This window comes from Hippocampus comes, unplaced genomic scaffold (genome assembly GCF_001891065.2).
Source record: "Hippocampus comes isolate QL1 unplaced genomic scaffold, H_comes_QL1_v1.1 scaffold44, whole genome shotgun sequence".
Taxonomy (NCBI): domain Eukaryota; kingdom Metazoa; phylum Chordata; class Actinopteri; order Syngnathiformes; family Syngnathidae; genus Hippocampus; species Hippocampus comes.
This window is the reverse complement of record NW_017805546.1, coordinates 2,945,687-2,954,663: the sequence shown is the minus strand read 5'-3', so window position 1 is coordinate 2,954,663 and position 8,977 is coordinate 2,945,687.

Genomic DNA, 8,977 nt, shown 5'->3' with positions numbered 1-8,977 from the left:
AGGATGAGGGATCAAGAAGGCAGAAGGGGGATACGCTGTGTATATGACTGCGTGTGTTTGCATTTCGGGAAGCGGGGGTCACTCCTGGGGTAGACAGTGGGCAACAACAATTACTGCAGCACTGGAACCCGATTGTGTCTGGATTGTTTGCGCTGGCCGCCAGTGGCCTTGTGCCCGGAGAGAGTCCAGAATGACAATACGGTGCTAAGATACATTGGCTATAAGCAACAAGTAATCACCTATATTAAAAAAAAAAAGTGATGTCGGACACTTGTTCATGCTGAGCCGTGGCCTTCGATGAAATCACTCTTATGATCAAGCACTTTGTAAATCTCGATTGCAACAGAGCAAATCCATGTCACTATAGAAGCACGTTGCCTTAAGTGACCCTCATTGGGTTACGACTCCTACCGGCCTGGTTGCCATCCCCCTCCAAAAAAAGCATTTGTGAATTCCGACATCAAACTCGCCCAAATGCACCAACAGGCGCCAGTACACGAAAGGTGGCGTAATGGGTTACGACTCCTACCGGCCTGGTTGCCATCCCCCTCCAAAAAAAGTATTTGTGAATTCCGAGATCAAACTCGCCCAAATGCACCAACAGGCGCCGGTACACGAAAGGTGGCGTAACGGGAGGCGTTTGCACTGAACTCACATCAGATAAGGCGAGGCCAGACGGCCTGAGATAAGCTCTTTGAGCGTCTCCATCTGCACAGTCAGCACCAGGGAGATGTTCTCCCCTGCAGCCGTCTCACATGACGACTGATGGCCGGGCGGCTGATGCCGGCTCGTTTGCGGCCCAGCACTGTTACTAATGAAGCCGAGGGACCCAAGGCCGACCCCTGCACAATCACGGATGGTGTAGGTGGCCCCCTTGTGGAGAAACACCAGTTTGAACGTCGCTGCATCGTCTTTGACGCTCTTCACAGTCAACAGCCGAATGCCTGGTTGAGGCTTTTCCGTCTCAGGTCATAGCAGTCATGCTTCAAGTGTTATTTGTGGAAGCATCTCATTATTAGCTCGGTGTGTGGCTGTACTTTGTCGCATGCCACTGACCTCTTGCAGTGGCGTTGTCTGTCACCAGCCTGACAGTCGCTGTCACTCTGTGGATGGGAATAAAATAATGATGGCCCGTATTGTTTTCAAACAAATATTGCCATCAAAATATTGTTGGGAACAGAGTGAATTTGTATTCCGACACGTATTTTATTTTATTTTTTGAATAAACCACCGCGTGCAGATTTGCTGTAGAGCACAGGGGTCACACGCATGCATTTTTGTCATGGGCCACAGTGTCGTTGCAGTTTCCCTCAGAGGGCTGTTATGAGAGCCAAACCATCTAAATGTTTCATTGTCTCAGCATTCGGTACGATTACTTACAAATTGACAAACAACTCTAGTTTGAAAATCGCCACATTCCAATAGCTGCAAAGTTTTACGGATGACATTTTGAAAATTTGACATTGTGAGAGATTTTAGCGAGAATAATTTAGCACAAAATTCTTAGTTTGAAACCACCTGTGCTGTGGATCAAAACTATAAACTTCTTGATGGTCATCGGGTTTGTCATTGCGTGGTCATGCACCGTGTGCCCGGCGATACTTTTGCAAACTATGTGGCGTACAAACGCTGTCTGATAGCGCTGTAACTCACGTGCCAGACCAGTCGTTGGCGATGTAAGTCTGTCATTTGATCCCACAAAATAATAGCGTGCATACCTTTCTTGTAATAATGGCAAATTCACTGCCTGCAAATGTGTATGCCATCTCTCAAAGAAAGGCCCTTGAGGAAAACTGGATGCATGCACAAGCTTGACGTTTCCTTTGACACGTCACAAGAGGGCCGATGGGGTGTGTCCACGATGTCATCAGTAGGTGGCCGTTCCATCCGGGTTCATTTGAGGACTGTTAAGAATTGCTTGTCCAGTTGAATGGAAACGGAGCAAAATGAGGTCAGTACCATGATTGACAGGTGATCTGTCCAGGGGTTTACCACCCCTTTGACCGTGAATATTTTTTCAGCGGTGTACAGAATGTGTCGAATCAACTAACTTCTCGGTCTCCTTTGAAGTCATTTTTCCGCCATCTCATCGACAGTAGCCCACGAGTGTTGCAAAATATCTCGCACGGTCTGTCTTCCTTCCATTTCCCGTCGCATAAGCTGACAGTCGACTTGGAGATGTGTTGTTCTGCGCTCCCACCGAGCAGAGGTTAAAGCCTAGTTAACCTCTCGTGTCCAGCAGAATTCCACAAGCTGTCAGCTTTTTTTTTCCAGGAGCGACCCCCTCCCCTACTCCCAGCCCCCCCTCGGGGGTTTCCAGCGCCTCGACACTGGGAAAGCTCGCGATGTATCTCTGCGGCCGCTATCAACACAATTAAAGTGTTTGAACAACCTTAATGTCCACAAATGGACACAGAGGGCCTCCGTGTGAGCACCGCCGCGACTGCGATCTCACGCCAAGCAAGCTTCAGGATATTTGCCATCAAGGTTGTCAAGTTGAGGAGGATCAGCTGGGATTAGTGTGAGTGTCAATTTGAGTGTTTCATTGTTTTGCTCGTTGCGCCTGGGCGGAACGGCAAATGATGGCTCGCTCACCTGTTCACACAAACACACTCATCAGCATTCCGACCTCTGCATCTTTCCCCGTGCTCACCTGTTTGCTCAGAGGACGTCTACACACCGATCAGTTTAAACACAGCGGCAATGTTTCCACGCTACCTGTTTGAACAGCTGAGTGAGGCGTTGATTCTCACACTTTGCACAATAGCACAGACCCGGGTTCGCGAGACACACCGTCGCGTGCGCGGGCCTCGTCCTGCTCCGTTCCTTCACTGGGATCCGGATGTGTTGACTGCTGAGCCACGAAAAGACATTTTCTTCTTCCTTTAAAATAGCTCCCTGATGGCACTACAATGAGAATTGTGGCTTTTGTAGCGCATGCTTGCGGTCCGCATTGCTTACTATATACGGTGCGAGCCCTTCAGTCCAACATCTAATTATGTGTGTACGTTGATGGAAACGGATTGTGCGCACACACTCGCCTCCAGCAGGAATCTGTAATTGTGCAAATGTGCTCTGTGGATATGAAGTTTGGGAAGCAGCGAGCTCTTGAAGGAATGCCCTGGTGCCAGTGAGACTGGGGAGCAGGGCAGCAGCAGATGAGCTGCGGCGGAGCTAAATGAGGAGCGACAGCGAGCGGCGGTCCTCTCTGATGTGTCGGCAGCTGCATTCCACCATCAGCTGCATTCCCGCTCGCATGTGTTTGTGTGCCGTAAACAGACTCATGCACATATTAGCAACCACGGGCAAGTTGTTTGGGGAATAGCGTCGCAACTACTTGCGAATGGTTTCAACGCAAACGATGGAGATTTTTAAAACAAATCCTTTCCTTTGTTTATTTAAAAACGGGGGCGTTTCCTGTCGAGAACTAAGTGCTAAGAAGAAACTGGATCACGTCTTTTCGGGTCAAGTCAAAGGCAGGTTTCTGTTCAGCGAATGTCAAGGCCAGCCAATATGCTTAGTGATGTTGGAGACACGATGAGCCATGAAGGAGTTTTCTTGTAGTCGATCTCAAAAGTACACAAACAACAGTATGTTTTTTTTTTGTTGTTTTTGTGGGAGCAATAACCACATGAAGGCTGCCCTCAAAACTTCTTGTGCGGCTGCGCTTGAGCTAATTTAGCAAAGAGCCCGAAATTGTCAAGAGGTGCCCCACTGATTTGGCCAGAGATTTTGCCGAAGCTTATCTGGTTCAATTCTTTGACATGATACTGCTTATTTGTCTTGTCACGGCCAGTTTGACATTCATTGCATGCGGAGGGAAAATTAAACGGGCGACGCACAGGTTATGCATGACTGCGTGCAACTAGTTCTTCCTGTCCTTGTACGAAAGTACGTCTCTGATGTTTGTCAGCCAGCTAGCAAGAACACTTGACGGTTCGCTGACGTGCATGAGGAGTTTCTCGCCTGCGTCCTCCCAAAACACGGATGTATTCAACTCTGTTAGTAGTGGTGAAAATGCCGATGGTCTTCTAGGAAATACCATTTGGGAATGATATCCGGTTAGCAAGTGCCTGCTCCTATGGTTTGGTCAACGTACTCTAAGGAGAAAGCGTTCTGTACAAGTGCTGTGTCAGTCCACTGTTGTTGTAAAATGGCGGTGGAAATGACCAAAAGAACGCCATTTGATCACGAAAATCAGTCAAGGCTGAGTTTCCATCAAATTTGGAGCTAATTTCATCTGAAATGGCAGTAAGAGAGACATTTGGGGATAAAATTGAACACAGCGGGCTCATTGGCGTCTTTCTGTCGCTGGCCAGCCGCATTTGGGGGTCCGTGCGGAAGGGTTTTGTGGCTGCGGTGCAGCCTGAGGCCGAGCTGGACTGATTTACAGGCGGCGTGGGGACATGTGCTGGGGCTACTCCCAGAGCAGCCTGGTGGGGGCCAATGCAGCCGCTCCGCTGCTGCCTGCACATCTGGAGTCTAGACTCAGTGGCTCTGCCGAGCGCCTCCCTCCCTCCCTCCCTTCTTTGCTCTCCACATCCACATGCATCCATCCCTCAGCCTCAGCCGCCGCGCCTCCCTCCCGCCTTCATCTACCGTTTGCGTCGCTGCCGATCCCCAATTGAAATCGAAGAAGAACTCGCTTTCCCTCTCTTGTCGTTTTCTCTCACCCTTCTCCCAAATTCTTGCCCAGCGCATCTGATGATGGACAACAGAGTCCAAAATGAAGCGTGAGCCACAACATACACATGTGGAAGGAATCACGGAGGCGATTGTTATTGCTCCCTCCCAAAGCTGAAAAACACATTTTTTTTTCTTGCCTTTTAGTCTCTCATACATTGGAGGCCTTGGTGAAAGGGAAACAACTGGTCAACACACATAGTGCAGTGACAACATGGAGGGAAACAAACATTCGACGCCTTCCTCCCCTCCCTTTAGCCCGCATGCGCTGTTCATAAGAGATGCGTTCTCGTCAAAATGACGGAGACACTCAGCTTGACAAGGTGGAATCTCTTTGAAATTGTTAGTTACCTTTCAAATGTCCTTGCCCAGTCCTCTGTAAACAACACAATCACAATTGATCACATCTACACACCGGAATGTTTACAGAAGGAACAAAGTGTTGAGAGCGTCAGTATTGCAGGCTTACAGGGGGCTCCTTTTTTTCCCATGTAGCCTGATTTCCTCTCCAAATAACAAACATGCTTTTTTTTCTTTTTTTTTTCTTTTTACAGCTACCTTCACCCCTATCTTATTCACACCCTGCAGGATAAATGGTGGCGTTCAGCTCTGGGGTGTTTAACAGGTCATAAAAGGCAGCTACGTGATACTCTTCAACAAGGCATGAACCTGTGTGGCTGCTCGCCTGACTGTCGCCTGCCGGCCTGCCCCCTTTCCTCCCCTCAAATGGAACAAATTATCCAGCTGCTGGGGTAAAACAAGGTAATATTCATTTTAGGAAGAAGGCGAGAGAGAGAGAGAGTGACAAAGAGACAAATATAAGCAAAGAAAACATCTGGAGAGCAGCGCTTGGTCTTCGCCCTTTCTGGAAGCCATTAGAACACAAATAGAGTTCCTATTTCGAATGATCTTCTCTCACTTTTCACATTTAACACGAGTTGAACCTTTGCACATCACCTCACCACCTGTTTCAACTGTGGCTTCCACGCTGCTCTTTCTCTGCGCTCAAGGAAGTGCCAGTCGGGATCGTAAGAGGGGGGGAAAAAAAAAACGAGCGAAGGAGATAGTCCTCGTGGCGCATGTACATCAACATATTCCATTTGGATTTATCCAACGTTGCTGAAATGTTTTCATCCGACACCTTGAGCGTTTCCTTTTTGTCGGCAGGGTTCAAACACAGAACAAGCTTACCTGCAAGAGCAAGCCCTTTTCATCAAATGACCACCGAGAGACCGCGTGTGCCAAACCTCAATGATTTGCACATGCATTTCAACATGATGAAACACATCCTCTCATTCACATATAAACAATGACAATACAACGCAGGAGGCCTATTGTGATTTTCTCGGGTCGGTGGCCGGAGTAAGAAAGTGCAGCCACTGGGTTGGGAAACCACGAGTCTCATCCACGAAAGGCAGCTTCCACCATAGAACAAATCTATGGAGGAGAGAAAGAAAGAAACAAACAAAAAACAGCACTCGGCAAATCTTTTCCATTTTTTGTCGCCGTCAATCAAAGATGCCACTTCCAAATCCTTTTGTCTCCACCCCCAAGACTGAGAAATGTCATTCGTGTCCTTACATAATGAGCCAGTTAACATGTACAAAGACATCACTGAGAGAACAACAGCAGTGGTACAGGAAACCTCTTCTTCTTCTTCTTATTATGATACATTTTTTTCCCAGCTTTGAATTTCAAGTAAGGAAAGCGTGTTTTAACGTGTTATCAGCAATCTCAGCAATTCAGGTATGACGAGAGGCAAGCAGGCTGCTGAAGTCAACGATCGTGGATATGATTTGACAGCTGATAAAGAGGTGAAGAAAAACAGTGACGCAGCTGCGGTGTGTGGGAATTGTTGTTTACGGACCTGCCGATCGATCGGTTAAGTCTTCCGTTTTCCCGGGTTTTGGGAGAAAATGAGCATCTCATCAAATTTAGGCACCTTGAATGAATGAATGCATGCTACAAGGACGGTCACTCAGTTAATTGTGTTTCATTGTGCCACCTGTCAGGCATGCACTTTGTGAAGCACTTGAGTGGCTATCTGCTCCCGCTGTAAACTCCTTTTAGTGCGTTAACTTGTATTGTAACAAAGTGACTTGAGAGCATTTTTTATGGCCATGTTACGACCCCCCGAATGGTGTAACCATCTGCAGGTGGTCCTTCAACCTTTTGCTCGAGCTTGTCGTGTCATTGGATTGTGCAGCAACTGACCGCTGCAGGTTGACCACATCCTCGGAGGCGCTGCGAAGCAGATTTCTGTGTTGACCGATTGGCCGGGACCCACTTCACCTTCTGCAGTGCTTCATCTGTTTGAATGGACTTTCACACCATTTCCACTGACATTATACAGCATGATTTTATGTGCTAAATGTTGCCCCCCCATGGCATCCAATACAGCCTGGCCATTCCCCCATTTGCGGCCACTTTTCGAGCTTTTTCGTTCTTCAACAAATGTTTTTTTTTTTGTTGTTGTTGTTGTTTTTCCTTGCCATCCTGGGAGATGAGACCAGGGGATGTCGTTAATATTGGTCAAGTATGGGCATGTGAAGCCCTTCGAGACGTTCCTCTGATTATGGGCGATCTCAATAAATTTGACTTGAAATCCCATGACGTCCACCATTCACATCAGCAGAGCGCCGAATTTGTCTGTCTGCGCCTCGATCAAAGACACTAAAATTGCTTTATCCCACCTGCACCACAGGTTAGACCTGCTTTTCTCGGGTCTAAAAATCTAGTCTTCAGTCTACTTTTTGGAACCAAATTTGCAGATGCCCTGAAGTGTAGCACAGGTGCCAAATTCACAAATATGCTGAATTAAACCATGAAAATGACAATGCACCCATTTTTACGGCGACCACAGACTACTTTCTAAGCTCAGAGAGATGCAATACCGCCCTAAACTTGCTAGTCTCGACTTGCGCCGCCACTAAAATGAAGTTATGGGTGCCAGTCTACCAAACTAAGACCTGAGCCATTTTCAACTATAAGGCAGACTCACAAGATTCAGCTTGCTGCCATCTCCATTAAGCAAGTGAAAACAGCTGTTCTGGTCAATAAAATAACCTTTTGCAAAACTATTTGAACGGATTACGAGGTCCTGTGCCTTGATGTTGTGGACCGTTGTGTCGTCTGCTAAGGCTCTACAATATTTTGGGGAAATGGTCAATATAAGCCCCCATGTTACCGTTTTGGCTCCTAAAATAGAAGTAGTCCAATAAATCAGATACTGGAAATAAGAATGCTCGTGACAATGAAGCACAACCGGGAGGTTGTTGGCCAAAGAAACAGGCCTGAAGAGAAGTGGAGAGTAGAACTAGTGCTCTTCCTGTTGCGAGACAGTCAGTCTAAATACTCTTGGAGTGACTATTTTGTGTACAATGTGTCCTTTCAATGACCTTTGTAGCTTGGGGAAATAATGAAATCTTCACATGGCCCTTTGAAGTGGGCTCGTGGAGAAGGGATCGCCAAGTTATTACTATACTCCTCTCTCTATTGCTCTCCCATAACGCTGGGATGAATTTATGTAATCCAAGCACATTCTTCCCACAGCATACACACCCCTCAGGAACAATAGATGCTCGAACGAACAAGGCTGTTTATGAAACATCCTAAAATGAATTTCCTCTTGTTAGGTTAGCCATTGACTTGTTTACTCCAACAAATAAATAAAACACTTAAATGATTGTGGCCAGTTATACTTTGTGTAAAACGCTCACTTTTAAAAAAAAACCTACATTATACGCTTTTTTTGACATCCAAAAGGGATTATAAAAACATATTTCCTTCAAATGTTTTCTGTTTTTTTTTTCTCAAACGGCATTCAATTTGACCTGAGGCCAGTCGGCTCAGAGTATAGTCTTCCGTGTACGAAGGGCTCCCCCGTGTGTCAGAAGAAAGAAATACTTGAAGATTTGTAATGAGGTTATTCCAATCACCGCAATAATAAATATTACTGTAGATCAGGGGTCCAAGTGCGGGCCTCGGGAGCCCCCAACAGGCCTGTTTTAGATGTTCCCTAATCAGGTGGCTTAGAGCAGGGAAACATATAAAGCAGGCCGGATAGGGGCTCCGGAGGACCGGAATCGGAGACCTCTGCTGTAGATTAACTAAATATATTCTATTCATACGGTATATACAGTACTGTACTGTATTCATATTTGCATGTACGCTAAATAAATTAAAAAATAGTCACGGTTATTAGTTCGTACAATACAACAATAACATTAAGGGTAAAATTATTGTTACCAATATCAATATGATATTAATGAACGTGTTTTTTTTTTTTTTTTGC